The 18,723-nt window shown below is 35.7% G+C and overlaps 1 non-coding gene across 1 annotated transcript; it reads left to right on the plus strand.

Annotated features, from left to right (window-relative positions):
• Positions 1-1,386: 1,386 nt before the first annotated feature.
• On the plus strand, positions 1,387-1,493 carry LOC131170755 (small nucleolar RNA R71). The gene has a single exon (XR_009141523.1). It is a non-coding gene; the product is annotated as a small nucleolar RNA R71 (small nucleolar RNA).
• Positions 1,494-18,723: the final 17,230 nt, after the last annotated feature.

Raw genomic sequence — 18,723 nt, forward strand, 5'->3', positions numbered from 1 at the left:
GGGTTGGCTTTAAATCTCCCATATTGAGCTTCTCATAAATTGAGAGGGGCATGAGGCTAACACTAGCCCCTAAATCACATAAGGCTTTTGTAGAACATGATTCCCCAATGTGGCATGGAATTGAAAAACTCCCTGGATCCTTGAGCTTTGGGGGAAGTTTCCTTTGGAGGATAGCACTACATTCTTCAGTTAAGGCTACAGTCTCATGGTCTTCAAGTTTCCTCTTGTTTGAGAGAATTTCTTTCAAGAATTTGGCATAAGAGGGCATTTGTGAAAGAGCATCAACAAACGGCACATTTATGTAAAGCTTCTTCAAAACCTTTAAGAACTTCCCAAATTGCTTATCAAGCTTGGCTTTTTGAAATCTTTGTGGGAAGGGAAGCTGTGGCTTGTAGGGCTCAGGAGGTATATACTTCTCTTCCTTCTCTTCAATTTTCTCTTTACATTTTTCTGCACTCTCTTGTTTTTCACTCTCATCAGTTTCTTTCTCATTTTCTCTCTTCGCACTATTTTCACTCTTCTCATCATTTACAACTTTCCCACTTCTTAAAGTAATAGCTTGACACTGCTCTCTTGGGTTTTCTGGTTGACTTGGTAGTTTTCCAAAAGACTTGGCACTTAAGGAAGATGCTTGTTGTGCAATCTGATTTTCCAGCATTCTGTTATGTGTTTGCATCTGTTCTAGCCTTGCTTTCATCTCTCTCATCTCCTCATCATGCTTATTTTGGTTAGCAAGAATCTGTTGCAATAAAGCTTCAGTGGTGGAATTTTGTTCTTCTTTGCTTTGGTGGAGGATTCATATTTTTCTGCTGAAAATTAGGCAATGGTTGCCTATTTTGCTGATATGGAACTCCTTGCTGCTGTTGTGGTTGAAAATTCTGATTTGGAACTTGACTTTGCTGATTTCCGCATGAAAAGTCGGGATAATTCCTCCAATTTAGATTATAAGTTTGAGAATAAGAATTCCCCATTTGCTTGTTTCCATAATTACTAACATATGCAGCTTGTTCTCCATAATCTACTCCACAGCTGGTAGTTCCTTCTGCATAAGCCACTTGTTGTGAATTTCCAGATGATGATGATGAACTAACCAACATACTCAAATCTTCCATCTTCTTAGCCAAAACATTTGTAAGTGCATCAAACTTTGCATTAATCATATTGAATGGATCAAGATCATACATTCCAGCAGCTTGCCTTTTTTGAGTTGGAGCTGGTCCTCTTGGACTACTCCAAAGATGAGTATTCTTTGCAATTTTCTCCAATAGCTCATAAGCTTCATCTTCATGTTTCATAATAAATTCTCCTCCTGTTTGAGCATCAATAATTCCTCTGATTTCAGGAGTGACATTTGTGTAAAAATTCTGATTTATCATCCATTTCGGAATGGCATGATGTGGGCATTGTCTCTCTAATTCCTTCCATCTCATCCATGATTCATAAAGAGTTTCATCCTCTCTTGGTCTGAAAGCTGTCATTTGATTCCTCAGTTTTTGAGTTTTTCCAGGTGGAAAATATTGTGCAAGAAATGCATCAGTGAGTTGCTCCCAATTTGTAATGGAGTTGTGAGGTAAAGAATCAAGCCAATCCAATGCTCTATCTTTCAAAGAGAATGGGAATAGCTTCAATCTTGCTGCATCATCAGACACTCCAGGTTGTTTTTGCATGTCACAAATCATAGCAAACTTCTTCAGATGTGTGTGTAGATTTTCAGAAGGATGTCCTCCAAATTGAGAATTTTGAATCATTTGAAGAACTCCAAAATCCATCTTGTAACTATTTGCATCAATCCTTGTTCTTGCTATACTTTCTCTCAAGTCATCAAAACGTGGAAAAGCATGATCCATCATACTTCCCCTAGGCACGTTTGCATTAACAACTTCTTCACCTTGGGCTTCATTTTCATTGTTTTGATCATTTCCAATATTACCACCAATTCTAATTCTTTCATCAGCCATGTCTGCTTCTAATTCAATTTCTCTCAAAGCTTTTTTCCTTCTTCTGGTTTCTTTCTTGTTAGCTTTACAAAATTTCTCAATTTCAGGATTAAACAATAAGGATGTGTCACTTGTGCTTCTAGCTCTTCTCATAAAAGATTAAAAGTACCTGAAAAATAACAAACAAACACAAAATGAAAAGATAACAAAAACTAAAATAAAACTATAGACAATTAAAATAATCAAGAATTCAATCTTAAACAAAAAAAACTCCCCGGCAACGGCGCCAAAAACTTGATGTGGCCCAACCGCAAGTACACGGGTCGTACAAGTAATATAGAAAAGATATCATTCCCACGAGGAGTTGTGTTAATGATTGAATTTTTCATATAAAAAGTTTAGTAAATTGAAATATTTTTGAAATTAAAGTAATGAATTAATGGGTATTGAGAATGTGAAATCTATGTATGCAAAATTAATATTCTATTCAACAATGTATTAATTAAACTAAAATTGCATCAAATTGAAATAAGCAAGTTCAAATATGGAAAGATTCTAAAATGGCAAGCAATTAAATTCAATTGAAAATTAGCAATGATAAAAAGGCGATTCCGGAGTTCGGGATTTCATATTCGAGCTATTTTGGGATTTTTAATTGGTTATCCAATCTTGTGAAACTAATGGGTTTTAAGGACATTAATTCTTAAATCCTTTGAATTCCCTTTCGAGTGAGACAAAGAGTGCCTTAATCAATCTAATCCTACTTTCGTGGACTTAGAATTAATTAAGACCCATTAAGTTCTTTAATTAATCTGTGAATCCTCTTAATCCTTAGCCTATTTCTAGGTATAAGTTAATTAAGTCCAATTTCTTGATTATCTATCACAAGGCCTTCTCCTTTCGGTGCTTCAACCATGGATTAAGAACATTACTTAATGGGATCCTACACTAAGCATGTCATTAAGCACACAAGAAATGAATAAAACTCATTAAGACCACAAAATATGGATTACCCAATCAAAATCCACAAAATATCTCAAATATTACAACCCTTACTGCAGAATCAAAGGTAAAACTACTCACTATCCATAATGCTTACAAAATATATTGAGTTTAAATGGAAATAAAGCTTTAATCTAAGCTAAGGAATAAGAAATTAAACACTAGAAATATAGAAAAATGTAAGGGAAGAAAGAAATCTGCAAATCTTGGTTGAAAATGGTGTGGAAGGTGAAAGTGACTCTTCAAATTCTGCCTCTCCTGTCCTTTCCTTTTCTGCTCCTTGTCTCCACCTCTAAAATGGGAAAATGAGACTATTTATAGCATTTTTCTGACATGGAGCCCTAAAATGGTATGTTCTAGGAGGAATTTTCTGAGAGAATTTTCTGCCAGCTCATTAATGAAACCTTTATGGGACTGCATAAGAGGACTGCATAAGTTATGCAGTCCCTTATGCAGTTTTCGGCTGGTTCTGGTTCACTTATGCGAAATTGCATGACTTGGTGCATAGGTTATGCACAATTCCGTGAGAGTACATAAGGGAGGCGTGAATGTGCATAAGCTATGCAGTCTCCTTATGCACATTTCGGCAGGTATTGGAACAGTGATTTTTCTCCTTATGCAGATCTGCATAGCTTATGCGGCAAGTTATGCACAATTTGGTCAATGCATATTTCAGCTTGAAAACTTGTTTTTGATATCTTTGGCTGTAGAAGTCACTCCTCAATGGCAAAATTTCTCTTCAGTCCTTCAAAAACACCATTTTCCCTACAAAACAAAGTAAAAATTACAAATTAATCCAAAATTGACAATTATGAAAAACTAACTAAATAACTAATGAAATTAGCTAAAAGTGACTAATAATCAAATAAAATGGCTATGAAATTAAACCTAAATGATTATGCAAAATGTATGCATCAATTGAATTGTTGTAAATTGAATTAGACAAATTCTGCACTTGTTGGTGCACATTGAATGTAATTGTAAGCTGCCAAAATGACCTATAATATGTTGTAAATTATGTTTAGGTTGTGGTACAACCAGAATTAGTTTGAATGTTAAGTTTGGTGAGTGTTAAAAGTGATGTTTGATGTGTATGCAAGAATTTCAATAAGGAAGTTTGAGTTTTAGGCCTATAACTTTAAGTGTGTGGCTCCAATTGGTATGAGACCAATTGGAGGTGAAACTAGGCACAAAATTTGCCAATTTTCATGAAGGAAGCTTGCCAAAATTCTGCTTGCAAGGTAGCTTGAAAAATGACCAAATCCGGATTAAGTGCAAATGAGGCCTGAAAATTGACCATTTGGGCAGCAGTTAGTGTTTAGGCCATAACTCACTCAAAACAGGTCCAGTTGACCTGAAATTTTAACCATGAATAGTTAAGACCCATATCTAAAAGTCTTATGAAGACACCAAAGCCCAGAAATGACCATAAGCAAGTCAAACAGCTTGCACAAGTTCGGGTCAAAAAACTGGCCGAACCTAAAATGACCTAAAGTGACCAATTTTGGTACAATTTGACCAGCAATAGTAAAATGACCATAACTTGGTCTACATAACTCAGAATGACCTGAAATTTTTCCCCGCGTTCCATAAGACATAGATCTACAAGTTCTGATTGAGGGAACTAGGTCGTTCGGCTAGGTTAAACTAGTATCCCGGAATCCAGCAAATTGCAAGAAAATGCAAGATGCATGGAAATGAATTTGATAACATGTACCAACCCTAAAAGACTATTGAATGAAACATATTAGTAACATTAAAACCTAATTTACCTAGAATGCCTCGAGAGTCGACATATTAGGTTGACTAAGGAAATAATAGAATTCGATAAATTAATTATTGAACCTTATTCTTAGAAACAGTTTAAATGAGTACTGAAACACTTCAAATTTTGTTTCTCAGTTAGCAAAGACTCAGAGAAGGGGAAGGAAACACTGAGTCAGAGCCAAGAGACAGTTATCAGAGGTTTGTGCACAACTAGTTTTTAACTTATTTTGTTTGAATATTTCATATGATTAAATGACATACTTTTCTTATGTATTATGTTTAACAAGCACTGGATTTAATTCAATGATTATTGAAAATTGTTATAATATGTATGAATTTAGCTTTGTGAAATGGTATTTCCACAAGTATTAAGCATTGTTATGGATTGAATAAATTATGTTTTGGAAAATTGTGATAGAACATGTTTTGAATTGTGATGGTAATTTTCATGGAAAAATGCAAATTTATGATTTGAATTATGATGAGCATAAAAATTATTGGATATTGGAATTGAATTTGAATCGAATTATATTGTGATTTATGCTCACTAAAAGGATTGTGATATTGTTTTATATCTCACTATAGATGCTTGACTAGGTTATTACCCGTCTCTCTCATTTGTTGAGAAGACAATGGAGTTAGTTGTGTTTTGATTACCATGGTACGTGCACAGGCTTAGATTTTCCTCTGATTTGAGGTTAGATCTAAGCTTTTTTATCATTATGGCCCTTGCAAAAGATTCATTATTGTGATGGTACTGTGCACGATGATTCGACCTCCCCAACCATAGGGAGTTAGAATCTGATTCGACCTCCCCGACCATAGGGAGTTAGAATCACATCGAATATGGTCCTTTTGGATTAGTCTTGCATATTTAGTGAGATAAATAATAATTTTTGAGATACAGAATGGCTTTTGAATGGTAAAGAATTGTGATTTCAATTATGATTTATGTATAATTGATTTTGTTGGAATTACCTAAATGGTTAGTTATGATTTGATAAATTGAATTTCATGATCGAAGTCATTTTATACAAATGATTCACATTATTGGCAATGAATATTTTGAGTTTTAGAATTTGATGAGTATTTAGATTTCCAAATTATTTACTGTAAATTTTGTCAATGTATATTGTACTATGTTTTAAATTATAGTTGTGCACCACTGAGTTCACCACTCAGCGATAGCTTTGTATGCTATCGCAGGTAAGAAGAGCATAGAGCATTAAGTAAGTTTCTTTGAAGACACTTTCAGATCAGCTCCAGGTATATTATAGGTATACCCATGTACATAGGTTTTGATGTATGCATGTAATAATATGTATGTAAATTATTTGAGCAGTTGTATAAAAACTCTTGTAAAATATTATTGTATGTAATTAAATGTAAATTATTGTAAATGTAAGTTTGGGATTTCATTTATCTGAATAGTTTTGTAATATTAATTTTGAGTCTTGTAATCAATGAAATGTTTCTTTTATGAGGAGATTGATTTGATTATTGAGATTTGAATTATGATTGCAGATGAAGTTATTGAAGTTGTATTTGAGAAAACATATTGGGAGCATTTTCTTTTGCAGGATTGAAGAACTGTTTTCTCAAAATACACCCGGCACTTTGCCGAAATTTTGAAAAAATTTTATAACACCAGATTTTAATCGATGATTTAAATTTCACAAAAATTGTTTTTAAAATCTCTTGTAGTATATCTAATGGGTTATCGGTAGGCGAAGTACGGTAATTCATTAGGTGTACTACGGGATCATGTTACATCTTACGGGGGAGTAGGGTGTGACAGATAACTCATTAAATACCCTATAAGGGATTTTAAAATGATTTTCTTACTTTTATAAGTGGTGAGCATTTTCTAATAGGTATTAAAGTCATTTATCCGAAGATTTAAAATTAGTAAAAATTTTTGTCCCATTTTATTTTTTCGTAAATTTTATAGAAATTTCGGCAGAGTGCCATCTGTATTTTGAGAAAACAGTTCTTCAAATTCCTGTAAAAAGCACTTCCAATAATTTGTCTCAATAACTTCTTCAATTTCACAACCATCCCAACCAATTTCAACTTCATTTATCAATCTTCAAAAATTCAAATCCACAATTTCCAATATTCAATAATCATCAAAATACCATTAATTAATTTAATTCAACTTAAAACAAAATACTTCCATTCATATTTCATTAAAGATAAAACAATTTATATACATCATTACAAAAATTTGCATTAAGAGAAATTCAAACTAAAATTTATTACAAACTTTATACAAATTGCTCAAGACCAGTTTTACATGTCCATACCTTTACATACATTACATACATCAAAATAAATTTTTATAGTCAGGGCACAAAATATACTCGGTAGACTTTAAGGTAGTAACTCCTCTGTCCTCAGCAGCTCACTTTACTGCTCTTCTAGTCTCTATATCTGCGACAGCAATAACAGCCATCGCTAAGTACTAGGACTCAGTGGTGCACAACATACTAAAATAATCTTTATGCAGAATTCAAATCATATTTATTCAAAAATTGGACTGAACATGAGAATTAAATACAAAACATGAATTATGAGATTTTAATCCAAACAATTTCATTTTGAAGTGTGAAAACCAATTTCATAAAACCCACAGTTATATCATGCCATCCGAAATAAATATAATCTCAATAGCCAGAGGCTATGGAGAAGTCACATCACAAGGCTAGCTAGCTCAAATATATGGGATCCCATTCTTTTTCTTCTTCTACTGGCACACACCTCAACACTTTAGCTAGAGAAGGAATCAAAATTCGAAACTAATTACCCCCACTAGTCATGCTAATGAGGTGTTCAAATATATAGTCATGACACTGTAGTTTCAAAACTTATCTTAACAATTACTAAACATTTATGCCATCAAAGATATACACAAATAACTTTCAACAATTTAAATCAAAAGCATCATAAATACTTCATCATAATGATGTCACAATTTAATATTTCAAATTATTCAAAACAATATGCAAAAGAAAATTTACAGAAGTTCTATGTTGTGCACAAACCTTATATGAGTCGCCTTTTGGCCTTGACTCGACACCTCGGGTTCTTTTCCAGTGTTCTTTTCCACTGAAACACTTAGTTTCACAGTGTTTCAGTATCATAACTTAGCATAAATCCAAAAATAAATTTAAATTCACTTATACCTAGCTTTAATATGCTAAACTTGATGTTCTTTAAAATTTGTGTTTTGGAGTTACTATTCACTACACTATTCAAGTCAATTTGTTGACTTTCTAAGGCTTAATAGGTATAGGAATTCCAACTTCACCCACATACCACATTTTGGTTACTAAATTTATTGGTTTTGGTTGTTTACTCAAAATCTAAGTCTTTTAGGCAAATTTGCAAATTTTCAGTTTTAGTGTCTTATGTTGCACTGTTCCATTGGTCATTTTTCCATTAGAATTTGGCTAAATTTTCTTCATAGAAAAAGTTCCCTATTGTCTTAAATTTATTCTCCTTTCTGAATCACTCTAATTGGAGTTTTGTAGCTCAAGTTATAGCCATTTGAATCATGGCTACTGGATTAGACTTAACCCAGATTTCTGGGCACCAAACTAGTTCTGGCAGTTTTAGGTCACCAAATTTGGGTGGCCAAATGACTTGGTTAAGGGCATAATTTGGGTTTGTGTTCTCCATGAAAGTTTTAGTTCTATATCTCAGCTGTCCACTGGTAAAAATTCAGGCCATTTAAACCTGCCTAGCCCAAGTTATGGCCAAATGAAAAAACACTGTTCATTTGGTCATTTTTATACAGGTCAGACTGCATAAGTCCGAATTTGGTCAATTTGTTTACTAGGTTTTGGTCACTTTTTGGGCATTATTCCTATATGAAAAAAGTTCCATTTTGTGTCTATTTTCATTCCCAATTGGTCTCATACCAATTGGACTTGCAAATTTTCAGTTTTGGTCGCTAAAAGGGACCTTGGTCCTGCTGCCTGCAACATGACCATTTTCAATCCGAATTTAAACTCACTTTTAACACTTCCAACACATCTCAATTGATCACAAATGACCATTTTTCATCTCAAACAAGGTCAAACACACCATTTAACCAATTCTCACATTATTGGCTTCCAAAACCCTAGGTGTCAAAACCCTAATTCATAAAATTCAAACCTAATGCATTCTAAACACCTATCCATAGTTTACATACCTAATTCAACCTAAGCAACCATTCCAATGCATCAAATTCACCCATTTCAAACCCTAACTAAGGCAGGCTAAAATTTATGTTTGGTCCCTCAACCATGTTTTCTTTTGATTTTAAAGTTGAAATCTATGTTAATTTAACTCATAATATGTATTTTAAACTAAAAATGTCAATTTAATTCCTTACCTCAACTTTGGAGTTCAATCTTTGATTTTTCTCCCTTCTTCCTTTTCTTTGTTTCTTCAATCTCCTTTTCTAGTTGAGATTGTAAGGTTTATAGGGGAAATTTTTGAGAATTAGGGTTAATTGATGGGAGTAAAAAGCTTGCTCTAGCTTTAATGGAGGAGTAAAAATGGAGGTGAGTGAGGGAGAGAGAGTTGGCCAAAAATGGTGAGGGAAAAAGAGTGAAATTTCTTTCAATTTTTTTGTATTTTATGTGGTTAATAATTATATTTGACTTGGTCAATTATTAGGGGAAAATTAAAATAAATTTTGACGTCATCCATGATGTCATATGTGTGATGTAATAATTCAACTTTTAATTATTTTTCTTTTTCCTTTATTTTTCCTTTAGTTCTTTAATTTAATTTTCGATCTGAAATTTTCTTTTCTCTAATTTTATTTGATAGTTAGGTTAGGAGTCAGCTCTCGGGGTCAATTGACCAAATTGCCCCTCGCCGGTTCAACCCGATTTGCAAATAATTTAATATTTCTTCCGGCTCCCTGACCTAATTATTTGACTGGCTTAACAATTTTTTTTTTTTTTTGTGATTTTCTCTTTTCCACTGTGTTCGCAATAGTCCTAAGGACCGCAGCGTCACATTTTACTGTTCAAAATTTGAGTTTAAATCGACTTGTAATCCTTCCCGAAAAGGTCACCCATTGTTGTGACTCTCGGCTCGTTTAACTTCTTATGTTCTGTTTTTCTTATTTATACTTAACTAATTGATAATTACTAATTATTTATGTTTAGGGCTCATCTAGTTGTCTTAGATGTGGTTCTAATCCCCTTAATTATCCGGACCGACAATGGTCACCAGAATAGTGAAATATACCAGGCTATACAAATAGAGGTGTTACAATTCTCTTCCCCTTAAAATAAATTTCATCTCAAAATTTTACCTGGTATCAATCTCTGAATAGCTGTGGGTGTTGTCTCCTCATGTCCTCCTCTCGTTCCCAAGTAGCTTTTTGGCCCGAATGATGGTTCCACAACACTTTCACTAACGGTATCTGCTTATTCCGTAGTTGCTTCACCTCATAAGCCAGAATCTCTATGGGTTCTTCCTCGTATGTGAGGTCTGAATTCACTTCAATTTCTTCCACTGGTAGTACATGAGATGGGTCTGATCGATACCTCCTCAACATAGATACATGGAAGACATTATGTATCTTCTCCAACTCTGGAGGTAGTGCCAAACGATATGCCAAAGGACCCACTCTTTCCAGAACCTCATATGGCCCGATAAAACGAGGACTTAATTTCCCCTTTCTGCCGAATCTCATAATCCTCTTCCAAGGGGAAACCTTGAGGAATACATTGTCACCCACTGCAAACTCAATATCCCTTCTCTTTAAATCAACATAGGACTTCTAACGGTCTGATGCAGTCTTAAGTCGATCTTTGATCAATCTAATTTTCTCTTCAGTTTGCTGAACAATTTCTGGCCCAATCATCTTTCTTTCACCCACTTCATCCCAACATAGGGGAGTTCTACATTTTCTGCCATACAAAGCTTCATACAGAGGCATCCCAATGCTTGATTGGTAGCTATTGTTGTAAGCAAACTCAATCAAAGGCAAGTGTATGTCCCAGCTGCCCTCAAACTCAATCACACAAGCCCATAGCATGTCCTCCAAGATCTGAATTACCCTTTCAGACTGGCCATCTGTCTGTGGGTGGAATGCCGTACTGAAGTTCAATCTAGTTCTTAGGGCTCCATGAAGACTACCCTAGAATCTAGAAGTGAACCTAGGATCTCTGTCTGATACGATGGATACTAGCACTCCATGCAGTCTTACTATCTCATCAATGTATAACTTGGCCAATCTTTCTAAACTGTAGTCCATCTGGACTGGCAGAAAATGAGCAAACTTGGTCAATCTATCAACAATGACCCAAACTGCATCATGACTCTTCTGTGTCCTCAGAAGTCCCATCACAAAATCTATTGTTATTCTCTCCCATTTCCATTCTGGTACTGATAGTGGATGCAATAACCCAGCGGGTACTTAATGCTCTTCCTTCACTTGGTGACAAGTTAGGCATTTAGAAACAAACTCTGCCACATCTCTTTTCATACCCATCCACCAGTAATGCTCCTTTAGCCCTCTATACATTTTTGTGCCACCAGGATGCATGGCAAAAGGAGACTCATGTGCTTCCTTCAAAATGATTTACCTCAAATCAACATCATTAGGAACACACATTCTGCCCTGGTGTAGCAGTAGACCATCATCTCTTATTGAGAATTCTGGTTTCTTGCCTTGCCTGACTTCTTCCAACAGCTTTTGATACTTTTAATCATTCTGAGCAGCCATTCTGATCTGATCAATCGACACTAGCTGTACATGCCATGCAACTGCTGTCTGCCCCTCATCATTAATCTCTAAGTTGGCATGTAATGATCTCAACTCATGTACCATAGACAAAGGAGTAACCCGTAGACTTGCCATAGTCTTACGACTTAAGGTGTCAGCCACAACATTAGCTTTCCCTAGCTGATAGTCTATCAGACAATCATAGTCTTTTATCAACTCTAACCATCTACTCTATCTCAAATTCAACTCCTTCTGAGTGCCTAGATACTTCAAACTCTTATAATCTGTGTAGATGTAGCACTTCTCCCTATACAAATAATGTCTCCAGATCTAAAGAGCAAACACAATACCTGCAAGTTCCAAGTCATGTGTCAGATAGTTCATCTCATGCGGTTTTAGCTGGCATGATGCATAGGCAATGACATTTCAATCTTGCATCAACACATAGCCTAACCCATTGTGAGAAGCATCACTATAAACTATATATTCTTTACCTGGTGTAGGTAAAGTTAGGACTGGAGCCTCAGTCAAACACTTTTTTAACTCATCGAATCTCTATTGGCATTTATCCGTCCATTGAAATTTTACATCTTTTCGAAGTAACTTAGTCAATGGAGATGCCAATATGGAGAATCCCTTCACAAAACGATGGTAGTATCAGCTAAACCCAGAAAACTGCAAATCTCCTTGATATTTCTGGGTGGTCTCCAACTAAGGACAGCTTCTATCTTACTTGGATCTACCTTGATGCCCTCTACTGATACTACATGCCCAAGAAGGATATTTCCTTAAGCCAAAATTCATATTTCGACAATTTAGAGTATAACTGTTTCTCCCTCAAAGTCTGCAATACAATCCGCAGATGTCTATCATGCTCTTTTGCACTCCTTGAATAGACCAATATATCATCTATGAATACCATAACAAACTGGTCGAGGTATGGTCTGAAGATAGTGTTCATTAGATCCATAAAAGCAGTCGGAGTATTAGTTAACCCGAATGGCATGACCAAGAACTCATAATGGCCATAGTGGGTTCTGAAGGCAGTTTTAGGAATACTCTGCTCTTGTACTTTCAGCTGATAATAACCTGATCTTAGGTCAATTTTGGAGAACACAGCTGCACCCCTCAACTGATCAAATAAGTCATCAATGCGGGGCAATGGATATCTATTCTTTATTGTCACTTTGTTTAACTGGCAATAGTCAATGCATAACCAGAGAGTGCCATCTTTCTTCTTAAAAAACAACACTGGCGCTCCCTAAGGTGAGACACTAGGGCAGATAAAGCCCTTATTAAGCAACTCTTGCAATTGTACTTTCAATTCTTTCAATTCTGCAGGTGCCATTCTATATGGTGTTATAGAGATTGGATCCACACCAAACATAACATCAATCTCAAACTGCACCTCTCTTTCTGGAGGTAATTCTGGTAATTCATCAGGAAACACATCCAGAAAGTCATATACTGTAGGGATGTCCCTCAGTGCTGGGCTCCCCACTTGGGTGTCTATCACATGTGCCAAGTATGGTTCACACCCCTTTCTGATCATCCTTCTGGCTAGTGCAGCTGAAATGATGTTTGATGGCAGTAAATGCCTCTCCCTATGTATTACCACATCACCGTATAGAGGGAGACTAAAAGTGACTGTCTTCAGTCTACAGTCAATCATGGCGTGATGCCTGGCTAACCAATCCATGCCCAAGATAATATCATAATCTCTGAAGGGCATTTCAATCAAATCTGACAGAAAAACATGTCCTTGGATCACTAAAGGACAGTCTCTATAGATTCTGTTGACCCGAACTTCTTGTCCTAATGGACTAGTTACTAGCACTTCAAAACCCAGTTTGATACATGGAACAGCAAGTGAACTGACTATGCTAGCACTAACATATGAGTGGGTTGAACCCGGATCAATCAACACAAATACTTCTTGATCAGAGATAGAGAATGTGCCAGCTATAACATCAGAAGTCTCAGCCTCTTCTCGCTGTCTCAACGTATAAACTCTGGCTGAAGCACTTCCTTGTGCTGACTGACCAACAATACCCTGACTGCCTAAAGCAGTGCCTCTACCTCTGCCTCTTCCTCTGCCAACTAATTGTGAACCTCTGGGAGTAGGACTTTGAATAGATCCTTCTGCAGTCGTAAGAGCTGGACCGAATCTAGGAGCACTAGTGCAATCTTTTGCAAGATGGACTTTACCTCCATAGTTAAAACAGGCTCCTATTGCCCAATAGCATTCTCCCCCATGAATCTTGCCACAAGTTTCGCAGGGGTGGGGAGGTTGTGAACCCCTGCTTGACTATTGACTAGACCTAGGGGGTTTCTGTCCAGAGAATCAGCCCCTTCCAAATCTTCCACCTCGACCTCTGTTAGGTCCACCAAATTTCTTCTTTTTTCCAGAGGTACCACTAGAACTTAGCTCTACTAACTTTTCCCCTTTATCTTTCTCTGTTTTCTCAGTCTTCTCTGATTTTTCTTTAGCAGATGTCACTTATGATTCAATCCTTTCTAGCTCAAGTGCTTGAGAGATGAGCTCAGAGAAGTTGCTATGTCTGAATCTCACTACTTGCATCCTCAAACTGGGCTTCAAACCTGTTTCAAATCTCTTGCACCTTTCCTTGCTGGTAGAAAGGAGACTCCTAGCATAGTGGCTTAAGCGAGAGAACTCCCTCTCATATTCTGCCACTGTTCTGTTGCCTTGCTTTAAACTAAAAAATTCTTGCAGTTTCTGATACACATATGCATCTGGGATAAATTTCTGTCTAAACTCTCAGATGAAGTCATCCCAGGTCAGTACTGGTAGTTCAGCCAAACTGTCGGGGATGGTCTTCCACCAATCATACGCATCCCCTTACAGTAGTGACACGAAGTATTCAAACTTCAATTCATCTCGATAGTGCAGCTTCTTAAACACTCTATCCATCCTTTCAAGCCATTACTTTGCCTCTAAAGGGTCCACTGTACCCTTAAATTCCGTAGCTCCATACTTTAATAACTTGTCATACTATCTAACTGGAGCTTGAGGTTGCACCATAGCAGTCTGGGGAGGAGCTTGAGCAGGCATACCCCCAGCCATTTGTTGGAACATCGCAGCCACCTACTGTGCGAACTGTGTAGGAAATTGCGGCATTTGTGGGGCTAGTGCCACTGACCTACTAACATTTTGTAGAGCTGGGGCTTCCCCTTGTGCCTCAGCTTTAACATATTGCTCAACTGAGTGATTCCCTTCTTCATTTCAATCTAAAGTTAGGGTATCTCCAGAACAAATAACACAAAGAGATTTCCCTCCGTTAGTTCATATTTATGATGTAATGCACTGTATGTAACAAATAAGGACATTGAGCAGTTGTACTTAACAAAGAAAAGACACAAATTCATAAGTTAAAACATACTTCAAAAAATTTTGCTCTGATACCACTAAAACTGAAGGAACGGAAGCGTAAAAAACACAAGTTTATACTATTGAATTCAAAAATTTTCACCTAGGGTCACATGCATCATGCAAGATTTATTTTTATCTATTTGATTTCAATGATAAACAATATATTAAAACTCTTTTAATATGTTTTTGGATCTGTATTTTCTATTTAAGATTTTAAAATTAATCAGATTAATTTTAGAACCCTAGATTAAACCAAGAATGATTACACTAACCTCTTGATGCACTACAGCGTGTCTGCGCCTTTGAGATTTGTCTTCAGGACACCAAATGTTGTTCCTCTAGCTTGTCCACACCAAGAATACCTATGACAGCCCTTGAACAGCTTCTAAAGCTTTTTCTATTAATTAGAAATTCAAGTTCTACCTTTTAAGAGATTAGAGATGTAAACAGGACACTAGAAACAATTTCTAGTGTTCTTAATTCAAGAGATTGATGGCTAATCTCTTTCAATTGATGAGAGATGAAGAAGAATAGATGGAGAGCCTCAAAATGGCATGAAAAAGGAGAAGAGTGGCTGCTGGTTGTTTTTCTTTTTCATAATAACACTTATATAGCTAGGTTAACACATTAAACCCTTGCCACATGTCACCCTTTGATTAGCTCTAGGTTTAAGTGACCCAATCACATTGTGCCAAGTGTCAAACCTATATTTAATCTTGATTTTAATCATCTTACATGATTAAAAAACATTTGACAAGCTTATGTGTAATCCCATGTGTCACCATCTCATGGTGCCACGTGTCACACTATGAAATGACCAAAATGCCCCTGTGTCTTAATTTTGAGTTCTTAACCCAAAATAATATTTTTCTTCTTCTAATTTATATCAAATATAAATTAATTAATTAATCTCTATAAATTAATTTCTCATTAATTAAATTCATATTTAAACACTTTAAATATAAATTTAACTTATACTATACATCTAATAATCTAGATTTGGTTTCAAGTCATGCTAGGGACTTTGCAATTTAATTGCAAACCAAACCTATTTAATTAATCAATTAAACTCTTTAATTAATTAATTAAATTATATTAAATTGGTGATAACTTGTGTATGTGTGTGACTTATTAGGCTCATTGTAACACCCTCCCTGTAGCAATTCCGTACATTCTATTGTTCCGGTGATCGATGTCGGTCCGGACAGCTAGAACGTCTGGAAAAATATTTAAACTAAAGTGAGGAACTATAATTAACTCAAATATTAATAAGAAAAATTTAGAAAAAATTTTAGAAATAAAATACAACCAAGTTAAATGAGCCGGTGCCCAAGTGATGGGTAACCTAGTGAGAAGTTGCGGTTCTTGCAACTAGGAGCCCTGACCCGGGGAAAAATTCATAAAATAATTTTTGGGACTCAAGAGAAGGGTCATTGAGGTTATTATGGCATTAGAATGCCAAGAAAATACCTAGAAAAATTTTTCAATCGGTACAGACAATTTTGACCCGTTAAGCCAAACGGAGGGCATTTTGGTCATTTCGCCTTCAGATGCGATTTTTGGCCGACTTTTCCAGTTAAGTAAATAATTATTATGACATAAAAATGTGAATAAATATTGCTAAAAATTGAATTGAAAATGAGTAGCAAAGAAAAGAAAATTAATTCAAATTGCAATTTTGACCTCATGCTTATGTCACTAAGCACTCTCACCCAATCACCTTGTGACACATGTCCATAAACCAATTAAAATGAGTCAAATGGGCAGAAAATTGAAGTGAAAAAAACTGAACCCTTTTCCCTCAATTCCCGTCCACCATAGCCATGGAAGCCTCCATTTCCTTTTTTCCTTCTAGCTTGAATTTCTCTCCATTCTTACCCCAAAACCCTTAGGTCCCTTCACTAAAATTTGTCACCCAACCTTGCTAGAGTGTTTGGCAGCCAAGAAAACAAAAGAAAGTGAGGAATTACAAGGGAAAATTCTTCCCTACTAAGGTTAGTGCTTATTTATACATATTTCTCTCTTTATTCCATGTTAGGGACTTAAAATGAGTATGAAATTGTAAATTAAATGAAATAAAACTTATGTGTATGTACACCATGGAATTTGGCAGCCCTAAGAAAGGGATAATGTTGATGGTTTTGATGGATTTAAAATGGCTTATAAATGGTGTTGATGTGTAGATATAAAGTTGAAAAGGATTAGTATGCCTAAATGACATGTGTTGTGTGAACCTTGAAATTGAGCTAGGGTTTTGGAGAGAAATTTGGACTTTGCTTATGTAATGGTGAATGAACATTTTAATGGTCAATTAGTGACCATTTGAGGTAAGTTTACCATAATTTGGAGTGAATTATAGCATTACAAACTGATTTGGTATGCTGCCTAGTGAGAGCAGCAGGTGTGGTTGTTAGTCTAGCCTGTTTGGACAGCCATAACTTGGGCTGTGTAGGTTCAATTGGTGGTTGGCTAATTGGACATGAAACTAGACACATAATGGCACAATTTTGGTGAAGAAACCATGCCCAAAAGACCAAAGCAAGTGGACAACAAACTTGCCCCAATCCGGATGTCCTACAACCAGATTCTGCAGAATGACCAAATGAACAGTAATTGTTCATTTGGCCATAACTAATTGTAGAATGGCCCAATAGACCTGAAATTTTTACAGCAACAATTTAAGATATAGACCAACAACTTTCATGAAGAAACCTACCCCAAATTATGACCAGAACCTATCCAACAAGGCAGTTGTAGTCACTGTTCACTGCACTGTAGATATGGTCAGTTCTAAAATTTTTCAATCCCGCCAGTTGTGGTTTTTGGATCATAACTTGAGCTACAAAACTCCAAATGGAGTGATTCAAAAAAAGAAATTCAACTAGACAAAATAAGGAACAACTTTCATGTTTATCATTTTCTCAAATTCTCACTGAAACAGTAACTAATGGAACAGTAAAGTTAGGGTATAAAAACTGAAAATTCTGCTCCATTAATTTTAAGCTTAGAAATGGTATTGGTGATTAATGCCAACAAGTTTTGAATGCAAAATGTGGTATGTTGGGAGTGTTAAAACCAATGTACCTATTTTCTATGTAAAAGTCAACATTTTTGTTGACTAATGAAGTGAATAGTAACACCAAAGCTTGAAATTCAAAAATTACAAAATTCAAAAGTATCAAATGCCCTAGTATACCTAACAAGATTGGTTTGGATAGTTTGGCATGCCAATAGGGTTCAGTTAGCAGTATTGCACATGGCATTATGCCATTCTGTGATTTCATGGCTTTTAGCCATTCTGACATTATGTTGATATTTGGCCTTGTGCCTATTGTTATTACAACTTATTAGCTGTTCTGTTGCACACCGGGAGATGCATATGTGATCGATGGTGTGACGGCCTGAGGTACTAGATACCCAATGCTAGTTTAACCATTTATCCAGTCCAGTCGTCCAGTATAGGTTACTTGGGCAACCAAAAATGAAAGTGGATAAATTTAATGAAATAATGAATATAACAAGTACAAAATAAGTAAGACTACAAATACTCATCGAAAATTTATTTGCAATAAGACACTGATACATTCACTGCATATTTACTTCCTGTTATTTCTTTTTATTTTATTATTGGCACCACTAAGCATTATTGCTTAGCACGTTACTTTTGCCACACGTAGGTTCTGGAGATACTGACCGAGAGCCCAGTAGACCACAGGCTGGGTGAGACCTCCTGCAGTTCTGCATAGTGTCCGTGTCACCTCACCATCTTCAGTGCATTGGTAGGGTACTAGGTTTCATTTTGATATTTTGTAATTAACTTTTATTTTCTTTTGTGTAATTAAAACTTATGTAATGTATTTGATGTTCATGTAAATAATGAAAATTGTGGT

The sequence above is a fragment of the Hevea brasiliensis genome, chromosome 11, assembly GCF_030052815.1.
Source record: "Hevea brasiliensis isolate MT/VB/25A 57/8 chromosome 11, ASM3005281v1, whole genome shotgun sequence".
In the NCBI taxonomy this organism is placed as follows: Eukaryota; Viridiplantae; Streptophyta; class Magnoliopsida; order Malpighiales; family Euphorbiaceae; genus Hevea; species Hevea brasiliensis.